The sequence below is a fragment of the Hemicordylus capensis genome, chromosome 4 (assembly GCF_027244095.1).
Source record: "Hemicordylus capensis ecotype Gifberg chromosome 4, rHemCap1.1.pri, whole genome shotgun sequence".
Classification (NCBI taxonomy): domain Eukaryota; kingdom Metazoa; phylum Chordata; class Lepidosauria; order Squamata; family Cordylidae; genus Hemicordylus; species Hemicordylus capensis.
The window spans coordinates 35,500,881-35,516,104 of NC_069660.1; the positions used below are offsets into that span (position 1 = coordinate 35,500,881).

At 44.8% G+C, this 15,224-nt stretch overlaps 1 long non-coding RNA gene across 1 annotated transcript; it reads right to left on the reverse strand.

Annotated features, from left to right (window-relative positions):
• Positions 1–1,454: 1,454 nt before the first annotated feature.
• Positions 1,455–13,956, reverse strand: LOC128322247 (uncharacterized). Its single transcript, XR_008305622.1, has 4 exons — positions 13,819–13,956; positions 9,700–9,814; positions 5,147–5,281; positions 1,455–1,609 (listed from the first exon to the last, which is right to left on the reverse strand). It is a non-coding gene; the product is annotated as an uncharacterized LOC128322247 (long non-coding RNA).
• Positions 13,957–15,224: the final 1,268 nt, after the last annotated feature.

Here is a 15,224-nt window from a genome sequence, read left to right on the forward strand (position 1 = left end):
TCCGGTTTGATGACCAATTTTATTTCCAAATCAAGGGTGTTGCTATGGGTAGTTCTTTAGCCCCCAGTGTGGCCAATTTGTTCATGTCCTCTTTGGAAGATGCATTCATTTGGAATGAGACAGCTAATCCATTTTTCCCCTGAGATTTTCATGTATAAGCGTTTCATTGACGGCATCTTAATAATATTTACAGATCAGAGGCGTAACTATAGGGGGGCGGGGGCGGGGGGGCACGTGCCCCGGGCGCCATCTTTTCTGGTCACGTGGGGGGCGCCGCCATGACGAAAAATTTTTTTGTAATTTTTTTAAAAATTTCTTTGTTAAATCAAATGTTTCCTGCTCAGTGCAGCAGCGCTGCAGCAGTCAAGGGAGTGCGTCGGCGCCCCCTCCCCCACGAGAGGTCCCTTCCGTGCCGCCCAAGAATTGGCGGCGGCGGCGGGCGCTTGTGAGGAAAAACCTAAGTTTAATGTAGTATGTGAGGGGGGCGGGGGCGCCATTTCAGTGCTTGCCCCGGGCGCCGTTTTCCCTAGTTACGCCTCTGTTCCAGATGCCACACTGTTTCAGTCATTCCTGGGGCGGATAAATGAACTTCACACCAATATTAAATTTACCAGTAATTCCAGCCAGCACATGGTTCCCTTTCTGGATACCAATATTTGGGTGAATAAAGAACATAAGTTGAGTTTCTCTTTATATAGGAAATCTATAGACAGGAACACGTTTCTTCACTATGACTCTTGGCACCCTGGACATTTAAAGGACAATCTTCCCTTTGGCCACTTCTTACAGGTCAAAAGAAATTCAACAGATATTATACATTACCGTAGGGAAGCTGATTTGGTTAATAGGGGATATCCGAAGGAATTGGTTAATAGGGGATATCCGAAGGAAGTTATACATAGAGCGAAGATTAGAGCAGATACCACTAGACGGAGTGAGTTATTGCAGGATGCCCCGAATAAACAGCTGGACCATTTGATCTGGTCTATAGATTACACTCCATTATCCTACCAGATCAAGAAGATTATTTATAGACATTGGCATCTTGTTTCAGATGTACCTGGCTGTAAAAAAAACAACCCATGGTGGCCTTTAGAAAAACCAAGAGTCTAAGAAATTTTTTGACTCACTCAGACTTTACAGACAGACCACCAGTGAGTAGGGCTGCACAAGGTTTCCACCCCTGTGGGAGTTGTGCAGCTTGTTTGTTCAGCCTTCCCACTACTGAATATTGGGACCCGGGTTTGAAGAAACATGTTAGCTTAAAATTTTTTGCTAACTATAAGATGAAAGGGACTGTTTAGTCATAGTGTGTCCATGTAATCTGTGGTATATTGGGAGCACTATGAGACCTGTTAAGACCCGTGTTCTTGAACACAGATCTAGGCGTAAGAATAGAATATTAGATGCCCCCTTAGTGCCACATTTTGTTTAGAAATCTCACTCACCTGATGATTTTAAGTTTTTCATGCTGTTTAAATTTACACCAAGGTCCTTCGACAAACAAGATAAGCAGAGGATCCTTCTTCAAAAAGAATCATTTTTCATTCACAAGTTCAATACATGTATACACAATGGGTTAAATGTTAATTGTGATTTCTCCTGTTTCCTGTAAATAAATAAATTACAAAGAAAGGGAAATTAAGATCAGCACAGCTGGTCCAATATTCCCACTCACTATATAATTGATTGATGGTTGGGGAGAGTATTTAACTCCAAGTTTAAGCATCATTCATTAAGGAGCATAGCATGTCCGAGCAGGCACGGTGGTGAGATGCTGCTTTTAGTGACAAGGCTTTTCCAGATTTAAGGCTGGCTTGTTTGCATTTATTACATGTTTTCACTATGTATTTTGTATGATTGGGGCTTTATGATGATGATGATTATTGATGCACAGATCATCATACTTCTGATGAAGATACCTGCAAAACAGGCCACAACCTAGGAAGTCTGTCAAGATTCCAGTTTCTACTTTCAAGATTTCTGCACCTAGCCTCTCAGGTCAAGGTTTTTGTGCAGAGTGCAGTACTTCGCATTTTTGAGGACTGATTTCTGGCACAGCTGCACCACTTACATCATCATTTATGACCAGCATTTCAGTGACTGTTGTCAGTTTTACATTCTTCATTGTGTGGGGCTTGTTTTAGCCCTTATCATTCTATTCATTCACTGTCATAATGTGGGTATTTGTTATTATATGTTTAATTTGGCTTCTACCTGCGTTGTGCCTCTGTAATCATTGCCTTTGTCTTTGTTCATGGATTTTGTGATATAGTTTTTGCATCTACTACCCATGTTCCCCCAGTTAATTTCTCAAAACGTGAGTGTCTTGATATAGGTATTCAGCCTTGGCGAGGTCATCAGAGGGGGCTCTGCTTTGTGTGTCGACAATGAGGGAGGCTCGGCTGTCGTGCACGTGGGACAGGGCCTTCTCACTCATTGCCCTCTGACTTTGGAATGTTCTCCCAGTGGGTATCCGTTCCTCAGTCTCCATCACAGTTTTTAGCAAGCAAGTGAAATCTTGGCTTTCTGCTCAGGCTTTTATACAAATGTTGTTTTTGTTGCTGCTTCTTTGTGTTTTATGGTTATATTGTGCATGTTTTTAAACGCAGTGATGTGTTAATTGCACACAGATCTAATTTTCACTTTACCTCCCCTCCCCACCTTTTTGGAAATACTTTAAGATACCACAAGAAATATTTTAAAACACCACAAGAGGGAGCTCAAGGACAAACTATTCATATACTGATTAAAGTTTAGAAATCTTTTCATTTCATTTTAAATCTGGACAATTGATTGCACTTTACTGGATTTAATCATGAAAGGGTTTAACTGACTGGATTGATTATTCTATTTTCAGCAAGTTGGAAAAGGTCTGGACGAGTAAGTATTTTTTGAGGGGGTTATAATAATTTGGGAGACCGGACTAAGACTGAACTAAGAGGTGTTTAAAGACTTTATAGTCTGTAATGTAATTCAGATATATGAGTTTATTTTACTTTGATGATTTATAGAGTGCTTTCTTCAGGGGGAAGGTATATAGCCATATAGTCATTTGGTTATTTGTTTATATGTTCCTACTCAGTTGCGAATAAGTATTTTTCCAGTTTTGAATATAAATAATTCTAACTAATAATTTTTGAATAATAATTATTTGATATTATAATATTAATTAATTCCAATTCTTTAATTAGATCTATAGTTCTAAAATTTTTAATATTGGGTTTTAAATGTTTTTAATGTGTTAAATGATTTTAATTGTAAACCACTCAGACACAAATTTTGGGTGGTATAAAAATATTTTAAATAACATAAATAAATTAATAATGGTGACTGAAATTATTATCGAAACTTTTGCCACTCAAAAATGTGTTTTTTCAGGAATAAGCGTTCACATTACTCTTTAAAAATGAGTAGGAAAAAACAGAGTAAAAATATTTATCAAAAATGGATGGAGACAAACAAGGAAAACGAGAAGACACTTTTTCATTAGTAGAATTGCGGGACTTATTTATGTTGGAGTTACAAAATGTGAGTAAAAATTTACAACAGATGGAAGATAATATGACAAAGAAGATTGAAAGCAAACTGGATTTACTTAAAGCAGATATGAATTTGACATTGGAGACATTTGGAAATAAATTAGATCAGCATGAACAGCAGATTAATATGACTGCAGAACCACAGGTGGCACTTACACTGGAACAAAAATGGTGTGACTTGGGGTTGAAACTGCTGCAAGATAGGATGGAAATTTTGGAATGTCTAGGTTGCAGATGTAATTTGAAACTTCATGGAGTGGATGAAATTATTGGAAAAGAGAATTTGGAGAAAGAAATTGAAGGAGTTTTAATAGAATAATTGGGTCTTGATTCGAGAGAGACACTGGAGATTCAAGAAATTTACAGGATAAATTCTGTGTATGCATACAGAAAGAATTTATCACGAGATATTCTTATAAAATTTACATATGAAGACAAAGGATGCGATACTATGAATACAAAGAGAAGACAGACCTCTGAAGATTGGGGATAAAGTGACAGAAATTTTGACAGATGTTTCACCAGATATACTTAAGAAGCATCAGGAAATGAAGAGAAAAAGATTAAATACAGATGGTCCGTACCATTTTGTTTAGAAGTTTTTATGGACAGAGGGAAGGCTTTTGTATATATGGTTGAAGATGCAAGACATCTGATAGATCCTTTGACAGTGACAGAAAGTGTCCCCAAAGAACAGGATCAAGTAGAAGACAAGAAACTGGATCAGGCAGCGGCTTTTAAAAAATTTTGTATTAAGCAGAATTATGGAGCAATTAAAGATACTTTCAATGAGTATTAATGGACTAAATTCCCCATTTAAGAGGAAAAGGATTTTTTTTTTAATTAAAAAAGAAAGAGTAGAAATATGTCTTCAAGAGACACATATTAAGAAAGACAATGTTAACTTATTGGAGAATAAAAGTTTAGGCCAGAAATATGTAGCTGCGGCAGATAAGGAAAACAAATGGGTGTGTGTGTGTGTGAATATATATCTTGGACTTTAGAAAAACAGATTCAAGACAAAGATGGCAGATTTAATATATTGAGGTTCCAAACGGAATGCAATAAAATTACGATTGCTTCAATTTACGCGCCTAACGACAAAACAAAATTTTATGAACAATTTTTTCAATTGTTACTGGAAATAGTTGAAGGAGATGTCATAATGTGGGGGGATATGAATGGGGTGCTGTCCCAGACTCCTGACAAAACTAATTTAATATTTTCATTGTGGAATTCTATAGTCCTATATTGTGTTAAATGTTTTGTAAGCCATCTTGTGATTGGTTTTAATGAAAGGCAGTAGAAAAATGTAACAATAAAATCAATCAATCCATCCATAAGGGCATTAATGAATTATCCACAAGGGCATTAATTGTTAAGTAAGGATTATTTCAGAGTTCATAAGAGCATGGATTGAAGCTACAAAAGAAGTTCTGTTGTGAAATTACTAGTGATCTTGGACAAAAAGCAAAAATGCTCCCATGATTGTCAGAAATCTGATGTCATTATATGCCTACAAATTTGAGTTCATTTTGAGTGGATTTCCTCTTTATGCTGAGTGCATTAGTGAGAGCAAAAGCAGCAACAATCGTGTCAGGTACCTGGGTACACACAGCGTTTTGTACAACGATTTTGGCAGCAGATCTTGCGTCCTGGGCAATCATGATCTCTCTTACACTCATTGGGTTCTCCTCGAATACATACATAAGGGTCTGGTGGGCAGATCCGAGGATATCCTATAATGAGAACAAGCCATAGCATAGCTCACTTATTCTGAAAAATGTTCAGCAACTGAATTCACACACACACACACACACACACACACACACACAAACACACACACACAGCATTTGCACTAACTTCAGTCATGAACACAGAACTATTTTCTGTGAAAGTGTGATTTAGAATATTCAGAACGTCATTAGGGTGAAATGCCTTTCATTTCTCTCTCTATGTGCCATTTAATTCTAGCCCTAGATCCATAACCTACCACCACTAAATGCTGAGCCCATTCATACAATCGGGCAGGCTGCGGGGCAGGCGGTGCTGGAGAAGGCAGAGTTCAACCTACCTTCCCCCAGATGATCCCTCTTCATCCTTTCGGCGTGCAAGCTGCGTGTGCCCACAAGACCTGCACTGCCAGGAGCAGCACGGATGACTATCCAGCACTGATTATCTGGCAGTGCAGAGCAACAGAGGCCGGGACTCATTTTTCTGGCCTCCGAATATCCCCGCACAAGGAATGGAAAACCGTTTTTTGCAGAGCCTTGAGAATTACCACTGTGAAATAGCAGCTTGGGGAGGTGGCGTCAGTCATAAAATAGGGGCTTGAGGAAGCAGGTCCAGTCACAAAATAGCAGCTGGTACAAAAATGTACACCAGCAGAATAAGGGTTTTTAACATTAAACCCTCTGAATTTCCAGAGATGTTTGCTTCAGAACAGGAGGGGAGCAAGACAAGTTGTTTTGTAGGAGGAGAAACTGGGGAGAAACTAATGGAGTGCTGGACTAGGATCGGGGAGACCCGAGTTCAAATCCCCATTCAGCCATGAGACTTGCTGGGTGACTCTGGGCCAGTCACTTCTCTCTCAGCCTAACCTACTTCACAGGGTTGTTGTGAGGAGAAACTTAAGTATGTAGTACATGCTCTGGGCTCCTTGGAGGAAGAGCGAGATATAAATGTAAAAATAAAAAATAAAAAAAATAAAAATGTGCCCCCACTTAGCCAATCAATCAAATTGGCCATATTGGCTGGAAGTGGGAGGAGGGAGAAGCAACACCAAATGCCTGAAGAGCTACTTCAGATAAGTCCAGGAGCTCCTGGCTACATAATGCCTGCCCCTGATCTACATCACTTCTGCATGCGATTACTGTCCATCTGATAACTGACACCTGAACTTATCAATGGAACAGCATTCTGTGTGAGGCCAGCTTATGGTTTTGTATCTGTGGCAGCTTCTTCACACACAGAAGGCTTCTCCAGATGGTGCAGTCAGCATGCGATGAACATGTGAACACGGGTGGAGCCACCATTGGGCGAACGGGTCTTGCGGCCCCGACATGCCCCCCATGGCTGATGTCGGACGTGGGGGGGTGCAGGCTTAGCTCCTGAGCGGGGCCATGCAGCTCCATTTGGGAGTTAAATGGCCGGTGCTGCATTCACAGCAGGGCCAGGAGCAACTATTTCTTGCCTTAAAGGCAGGGAGAACCACGTCTGACCACACTGCAAACGCAGTGCTTGCCCCTATCTAGCTCCCAAACGGGGCTGTGCAGCCCTGTTCGGGAGTCAGACCACACACCCCTACGTCTGATGTCAGATGCGTGGGCGTGGCTAACCCCCATGTCTGACGTCAGACGTAGGAGTGGGGCAAACGGGGCGGCGGTGGTGGCCACACAGAGGCCGCCTGTGGTCTGGCTCTGTGTACATGAACCAGACCTGGACCTATATAACTTAGGACCTATCATACTTTTAACTATATAACTATGCTTCTAAATACAAACACACTGAGGCTGTTCTCACCAGCACCCTAATCCATGCTAGGGAAACCCAGCCTGGGTTAGGCTGTGCCTGAGAACCACTAGGACCAGGACCGGGCCCAATTCTGGCAGGGCAGTATTATCTAGCCTAGCTTTTAAACCTGGGTTTTAGCCAGGGTTAAAGGCTCGAGTGAACCCTTAACCCAGCCTGTGGGATCATATGGAGGCAGTGGCCAGGGGTGCCTTTGCACGGCTTCAGCTAGTGTGCCAGCTGCATCCCTTTCTCGAGAAGGCAGATCTGGCCACAGTTACCCATGCCTTAGTCATGTCATGGCTGGATTACTGTAACATGCTCTATGTGGGGCTACCCCTGAAGAATATTTGGAAACTGCAGCTAGTGCAAAACGTCGCAGCTAGGATTTTTTCTGGAGCTGCCCATTAGGATCACATCACACTCATTTTGAAAGAGATGCACTGGCTACCAGTTTGTTTCCGGGTCCAATTCAAGGTGCTGGTTTTGACCTTTAAAGCCCTGAACAGTTTGGGCCCGGGATCCCAAGGTGCTCTCCCGGTGGCTATTCACTCCTCAGTCTCCATCACAGTTTTTTGAAAGCATGTGAAATCATGGCTTTTTACCCAGGCTTTTAGATGATTTTCTACATTGCTGCTTCTTTGTATTTTGTATGGTTATCTTATGTTGTATTTTAAATATTTTAATCCGATCTATCCTATATAATAAAAGGCTAGGGTGCCTGCGTCCGTGTCTGGGTATCTGTGTCCGTGTCTCTAGAGGCTGGGTGTTCTGCGCATGCGTGGCTTCTGCGCATGCATGGCGGGGCAAGAGGGAAGCAGAGCGGGCGGCGGCTGCCATGTTGGGTGTTTGCGAGTGAGCTGCCAGGGGAAAAGCGAACAGGCAGAAATGGATGGACAGGGGAGAGAGCCGTGCCGAGGAAAGTGAAATGGCAGCGGTGGGGGTGGAGGTGAAGAAAGTGGTGCCCGGTAACGTGGCGGGTGTGTGTGAAGAAAGCAGCGGCAGCTGGGCGGCAGGGCAAGGGGGCGGGGGCAGGCGGCCAGCCAGAAAAAGCAGTTGGCCAGGCAGCCTGCCAGAGGAAAAAACCTTGGAGGGGATAAGGCTGAGAACGAGGGGCTGAGCAGGGCGCTTGAAGCCGGGAAAGCCATGGGGGCCTCAGCAGGGCCTCAGCGGGGCCAGCCAAGTGGAAGCGGCGGAGGCGGCAGTGAAGCAGCAGCAGGAGACGGCAACAGCGTTGTGGTCGCCGTCGTCCGCGACTCGGGGCAGGGGAAGGCGGCCGACCAGCAGGCCACAAAAAGGAGTTGGCCAGGCAGCCTGCCATAGAAAAAAACCTTGGAGGGGGTAAGGCTGAGAACGAGGGGCTGAGCGGGGCGGATGTAGTCGGGAAGGCCGCGGGGGCTGGAGCGGGTCCTCAGCGGAGCCAGCCAAGCGGAAGCGGTGGCGAGGCAGCAGCAGGAGGTGGCGACAGCGTTGTCGTCGTCGTCCGCGACTCGGGCCGGCTGGGCTTGCCTCAGGCACGAGAGGACATGAGGAGGCGGTGAAGGCAGCCTGGGAGCGGGGACCCCTCGCCGCCACCACCACCACCACCATGAGTGGGGGGATGCCGTACATCGCCAGCAAGATCAGCCTCATCTCCTGCCTCATGCGTGCGCGTGTAGCATTTCTACACCACTCTTCTAGCGACCGTTAATGAAACGGGCTTAATGAGTAGTGTTTTTATATTTTAGCTTAATATTTTAATTGTGTCGTTTTTATAGTCTTCTTGTAATTTTTGTGTGAGCCACCTTGGGATTGTTTTAATGAAAGGCAGTATGTAAATTTAACAAACAAACAAACAAACAAAGAAATAAATGTGTTCACTGGGGCTGGATTCCTCCCCTCTTTATTATTCCAGTGTTAGTCTCCATTTTGTCTCCAGAGATAGCTGTTTGTTTAGTCTCTCTCCCCTTTCATCCTTTAGCTCAGCTTTCCTATCCTTTTGTAACTTCTAAATAAATCCTGGTTGTTCTTCAATGGCTATCAACAGCTACTAGTTGGAGGGTTGTGGGCCACCTCCAGCCTCAAAGTCAGGATGCCTCTGAGAACCAGTTGCAGGGGAGTAACAGCAGGAGGGAGGGCACGCCCTCAACTCCTGCCTGTGGCTTCCAGCAGCATCTGGTGGGCCACTGTGTGAAACAGGATGCTGGACTAGATGGGCCTTGGGCCTGATCCATCAGGGCTGTTCTTATGTTCAAATTTAAAGAACTGTCTCCAGACCTCTTGCTTGGCTGCATTCTCCCCAAACTGGCTCTGCTCTGCTCATGGGAGTTGAACTGCCATTCTTCTCCTACAGTCCCCGACTTACAAACGCCAACCTGCACATACAAACAAGTTGTTGCTCTATGCGTTCCAAGTTAGGAATATCCAACTTACGTGAACTTTTAGAACACAACTTGTTTGTATGCCGGGACCTTCCTGTATAGCAGATTCACATTGGGACACAAATTCTAACATCACATATATGTTCATTAGGTCTGAACAGCATGTGAAAAATATCTTGGGGTGGGAGCTCTTTGAAAATATCAATTCAGTCAGCTGCAATAGTGAAAAATGCAAATTTACGATTTGGCAATCATTAGGCAAGGGATTGTTGTTTTTCTACACTTACCTGATTTCTTCCCAGATGCAGGTTGCAGCTCTGTCCACAGTGTAAGAAGACTCAGAAGGAGCAAGATACCAAATGTCTTCATGATGCTGTCAGAGGCTGAATTTCAGGTGTCTACCTAAGCCGAAAAGAGACTTTTATAGTATCTAAAGGAGAAAGACAAAGGAGAGGCCAACTGCCAAGAGCTTCACCTTCCCCTTTTCCATCTCACATGGCTCATGTGCTCATTCCATTTCTTGGGCAATAACTGGTTCTGCTTGAACAGACCAGAGCAGTTCTAGCCCAACCGTTCATTAGTGGTTGATTTGTGGTTCTTTCCCTTTTTGTCAAGAGTCAAATGTATGTTTCAAAGCAACTGGAAGGCTGTAACCTAATGTCTCTGTCACCTGTTAAGGCATGCTGGGTGTTTGTGCTGTTCTCAAAGGACATGCGATGAAGTTCATCAAAAGGCTAAACTGAGTTTGGAATAAGAGAGTTGGATGAATGTATTGTATGTGTGTACAGGGGCGTATCTAGGGTGGGGCAGGCAGGGCACATGCCCCGGGCACCACTTGAAGGGGGGTGCCATTTCTTAAAATTAAAAAATGGCCACCAAAAACAAAATGGCCACCACGGATGCTCAAATGGCCTCTGCGAGGCCCTAGGCCATGCCAGGCCTCACAGAGGCCATTTGAGTATTGCGGTGGCCGTTTTCAGTGACCGTTTTTGTTTTCAGAATTCCACAAGCTGATTATGCATTGTGTGAAACAGTACTTCTGTTTGTTGTTCCTAAATTTCCTGGCAATCAATTTCATGGGATGACCCCTGGTTCTAGTGTTATGTGAGAGGGAGAAAAATTTCTCTTTATCCACTTTCTCCACACCATGCATGATTTTATAGACCTCTATCATGTCTTCCTCCAGTCGTCTTTTTTCTAAACTTAAAAGCCTCAGGTGTTGTAGCCTTGCCTCATAAGGAAGGTGCTCTAGGCCCCTGATCATCTTGGTTGCCCTCTTCTGCACCTTTTCCAGTTCTTCAAGGTCCTTTTTTGTATGTGGTGACCAGAATCATATGCAGTACTCCAAATGTGGCCGCACCATAGTTTTGTATAAGGGCATTATAATATTAACAGTTTTATTTTCAATCCCCTTCCTAATGATTCCTAGCATGGAATTGGCCTTTTTCACAGCTGCCACACATTGGAGCTATTCTGACAATCAGTGGAAAGCGGGCTAAGGGTGCTTAGCCCACTTTCCACCGATCGTGAGACTCACTGGGCTCGCAGCTGAGCCCAGTTGAGTCAAAGTGGGTCACCCGCTTTTGTAGCCCTCCCCTAAGCCCGGGTAGGCAGAACAAGCACTCCGCTAACCCAGGCTTCCCGATCGTGAGTTGCCGCGCTGCGGCTCCACACTGCGGCTACTCACAAGTAGACCCCTGGAGGGGAGGTGAAAAGCCACCTCCTGGCTACGGGGGTCTCTCCAGTATGCCCTGCATCCTTGCGCAGGGCATACTGGTGCTCCCGGGGGCCGCATGGCCCCCAAACTCCCCAGCCACCGCTGGCTCCATCACGGAGCCGGCAATTGTGTGGGCGGCCAATCCGGCCGCCCAGGGCTCCCGCCCTGCTCGTCTGCGGGGAGAGCAGGCTTGGCCTGCTCTCCCCGCAAACCCAGCCAAAGCAGGTCTCAGGGATTGTGAGACCCGCCGCATTGAGTTGACACTTTCAATGAGCTGTCCACCACAACCCCAAGATCCCTCTTCTGGTCAGTCACCGACAGCTCAGATCCCATCAGTGTATACTTGATGTTCGGGTGTTTTGTCCCAATTTGCATCACTTAACACTTGCCAACATTGAACCGTATTTGCCATTTTGTTGCCCACTCACCCAGTTTGTAGAGATCCTTCTGGAGCTCCTCACAATCTAATTTGGATGTTCACTACCTGAAAGAGTTTGGTATCATCTGCAAATTTGGCCACCTCGCTGTTTACCCCTGCTTCAAGATCCTTTATGAATAAACTAAAAAGCACCGGTCCCAGTACAGATCCCTGGGGGACCCCACTTCTTACTTCCCTCCAATGTGAAAACTCTCCATTTATACCTACCTTCTGTTTCCTGTCTTTCAACCAGTTAGCAATCCATACATGTACTTGTCCCCTTATCCCATGACTGCTAAGTCTTCTCAAAAGTCCTTGATGAGGAACTTTGTTGAAAGCCTTTTGGAAGTCCAGGAGGCTATTCACATGATGAGAGGAAATCAGGCTAGCGAAGGCTAGCCCAATTTTCTCCCATTGTGAGAACCACCAGGATCGACTGCAAGCCCAGTGGTTCTTAAGCAGATCACCCACTTAAATAACCCTCCCCTAAGTTCAGGTTAGGGGAGCAAGCGCTCCGCTAACCCAGGCTCTATGATCATGAGTTGCGGTGGTGTGGCTCCGCGCCATGGCAACTCACAAGTAGACCCCTGACCGGGACACTTAAAAGCAGCCTCCTGGCTCAGGAGTCTCTCCAGCATGCCCTTGTCATGGCTCAGACCTCTGACTCAGAAGAGTCAGAGGAGGAACAGGAGGACTCGGTTGGTAGTGAGGGCTCAGAGGCACAGCAACAGGATTTGGCAGGGAGACCAGACTCTGGAGCTGAGGAATCGGAACAGCTGCCAGTCATGAGGGCTGAGGAGGAAGCTGATCAGGAGGAGGCTGGGATTTCACCTGTCTTGAGAAGACATATCAAGAGGAAGGCTCAGTGGGAGACATGCAGGTGCAGGATATCACAGGAGAGGAAGTAGAAGTGCTGACTCAGGGAAGCCTGATTGGCTGCCGGTTCTCTTGAAGCATATATTGAGCAGTCTGTGACTTGCACAGATGCTGTTAGCAACTCTTGCTTACCGCAGACTGTGTTCATACTTAGCATTTGTCAACCTTTCGTGTTCCAGCTTGCTCCTTGTTCTGTTCGTTCCCTGCTCCATGTTCTGTTCATTCCTTGCTCTGTTGTTTTTCCAGTTATTACTCAGTTATCGTGGAGGGGGGTACCTAGTTTAGTTCAAGGGTATTCATTTTGTTTGCTACTATTTTTCTTTGTGAGTCTTTTTCACTTTCATTCATGCAGCTTCACTGCTACTCTTATTCAGAGGCGTAACTAGGGAAAACGGCGCCCGGGGCAAGCACTGAAATTGCGCCCCCCCGCCACCCCCTTAGCTAAGCAGGGTCCACCCTGGTTTGCATTTGAATGGGAGACTAGAAGTGTGAGCACTGGAAGATATTCCCCTCAGGGGATGGAGCCACTCTGAGAAGAGCATCTAGGTTGCAAGTTCCCTCCATGGCAGCATCTCCAAGATAGGGCTGCAAGAGACTCCTGCCTGCAACCTTGGAGAAGCCACTGCCAGACTGGGTAGACAATACTGAACTAGATAGACCAATGGTCTGACTCAGTATATGGCAGCTTCCTAAATACTACTGCAGCACACACACAAGACACCTGTCCCATCCTGACACTCAGCCAACTTCCATAATCAAGATCCTACACACACACACACACACACACACACACACACACACACACACACACCCCACAACTGCCTACTCCTAGATTTACAAGGAATACAAGCCACACCAATATATTCTGCAAGAATTTCAACAATTGCAGCAGTACAAGATTACTACTGCAATTGCAGAAAATGTCAAGAGATTTAGTGCTCTTCAACCAATTGCAAATACTCATGAGCTTGGACATAATCTCATGTAGACAGTTTAGTAGCAAAGACAATTATGTGAACCAAGTCTTGCTACCTAACCCTCAATCTTGTCAGCTATGAGGGCATTTGCCTCAATGATGAAAAAACAGTACTCTGCACAGCCTTGGAAGCACTCTGCTCTCAGTCAGTTCTAGGGCAAGGAGGATCAAACCAAGACAAAGAGAAAATAATTCCTACAGCCAAATCCTTGGCATACTTACTTGGAAGTAAGGCTCAACCTCATTATGTCCAACCTTCCCACAATGAAATTGTATCCAAGGCAGCTAACTCAACTCACCGAATTCAGCAGCAATTACTTTAGAGTAAAAGGACATAGAATAAAACCTGCTAGTTAATGATACAGAGAATATATAAGATTTAATTACTGAACATTGTGCATATTTTACCTTATACTCACCACATTCATAGAAAGGAAGTCCTACCAGAGGAGTTTGAGGCAAATCCGGATTAGCATACTTGAACAAGACTGAAAAGAAAGCAAACCACCACTCCCAAAACAAAACTACACCAGGAAGAGGAGAGAAGGAGGAGCAACCCTCTGAAACGCGTGCCTCCTAAAAGCAGCATCAAGACAAGAACCAATCGGAGGAGGGCAAGTATTGCATAGGGAAAAGAGAAGAACTACATTTCCCAGAAAGACTCTGTCTCAGCAACAAGCCCGATTGCAATTGCAACATTGCAGTTACTGTACGTTGCAACTGTTCCAGTGCCTTTCCCCACCACAATGCCTGTGGGAAGATGTCATTAGTGGGCACCCTTACATGGATCTCACCCCCTCCTCCACATCTCTGTAAATTAAGTCGTAGCCCAATAGAATAATTAATCATTTGTTACATTATAAACAGCATTCCAACTGCTATCCTCTCTGGGGCACTTTGGGCTACTGCACAGAAAATTGCCAGAAAACAACCACCATGGCATGATTAAAACAAAAACAAAATGTTACAAACCCAACACTTTAAACACGGACTTGAATTAAGGGGAAAGAGCAGCAGCAAAGAAGCATCTTGAACCAAACACCCATCATGAGACGCCTTTTTAACCAAAAGTTGAATAGCCAGAGCTTCTCCCAGCAAGATAATTTTCTTCTAAACCCCCCACACCATTTCCCACCCCCACAGGAAAAAAAAGCACCCCTGTCAGATATATGTCCTTGGATTATTCATACTTGCCATGCCATATTTACAGACATTTAAACACATAGAAAGAAGAGGATGTTAGTTCCAACTCAAGCAGATTTTTCCCCAGTGACTATTTTGCAGATATATCATCACCCTTACAAACGCTGCATTCCACCACCCCATAAATTATTATTACTTATTGGATAAACAAAAACAGTGGCAGCACCCCCACCCAAGAGAAATAACTTTCTTTCTTGTAATTGCCAGTATTACAGACAGATCTAGCCTGATCCCGTTTTTCCCCTTCCTAGTTCAAGGAGGAAACAGGTGTTCGAGTGAAGGGGAAAGGATTTCCAAGTTTCCTATTACATATACACACACAAAGATACAGGACATCGGGTTATGCAGAAATCTCCAAGGGGGGGAGGGGGGAGTCCAGGTCAGAGAAGTTTGAAAAAGGAGGAGGTTTGAAAAATTCCCAGCCAGGAAAAGACACCCCCCCACATACATGCTGCCCCCCACCCTCGCCCAAAGAAGATGATGAGGATCAGCTGAGCGCCGGGGAGTGGAGAATATGCAGGAGAGACGCAGTTGTGTTAGATCCATAGCTGTGAGCACCGAGTGCAGGCAGGAGAGAGGTTTGAAGTGGGGAAAATGCATGTTAAGAAACGTGCCTCTTCAG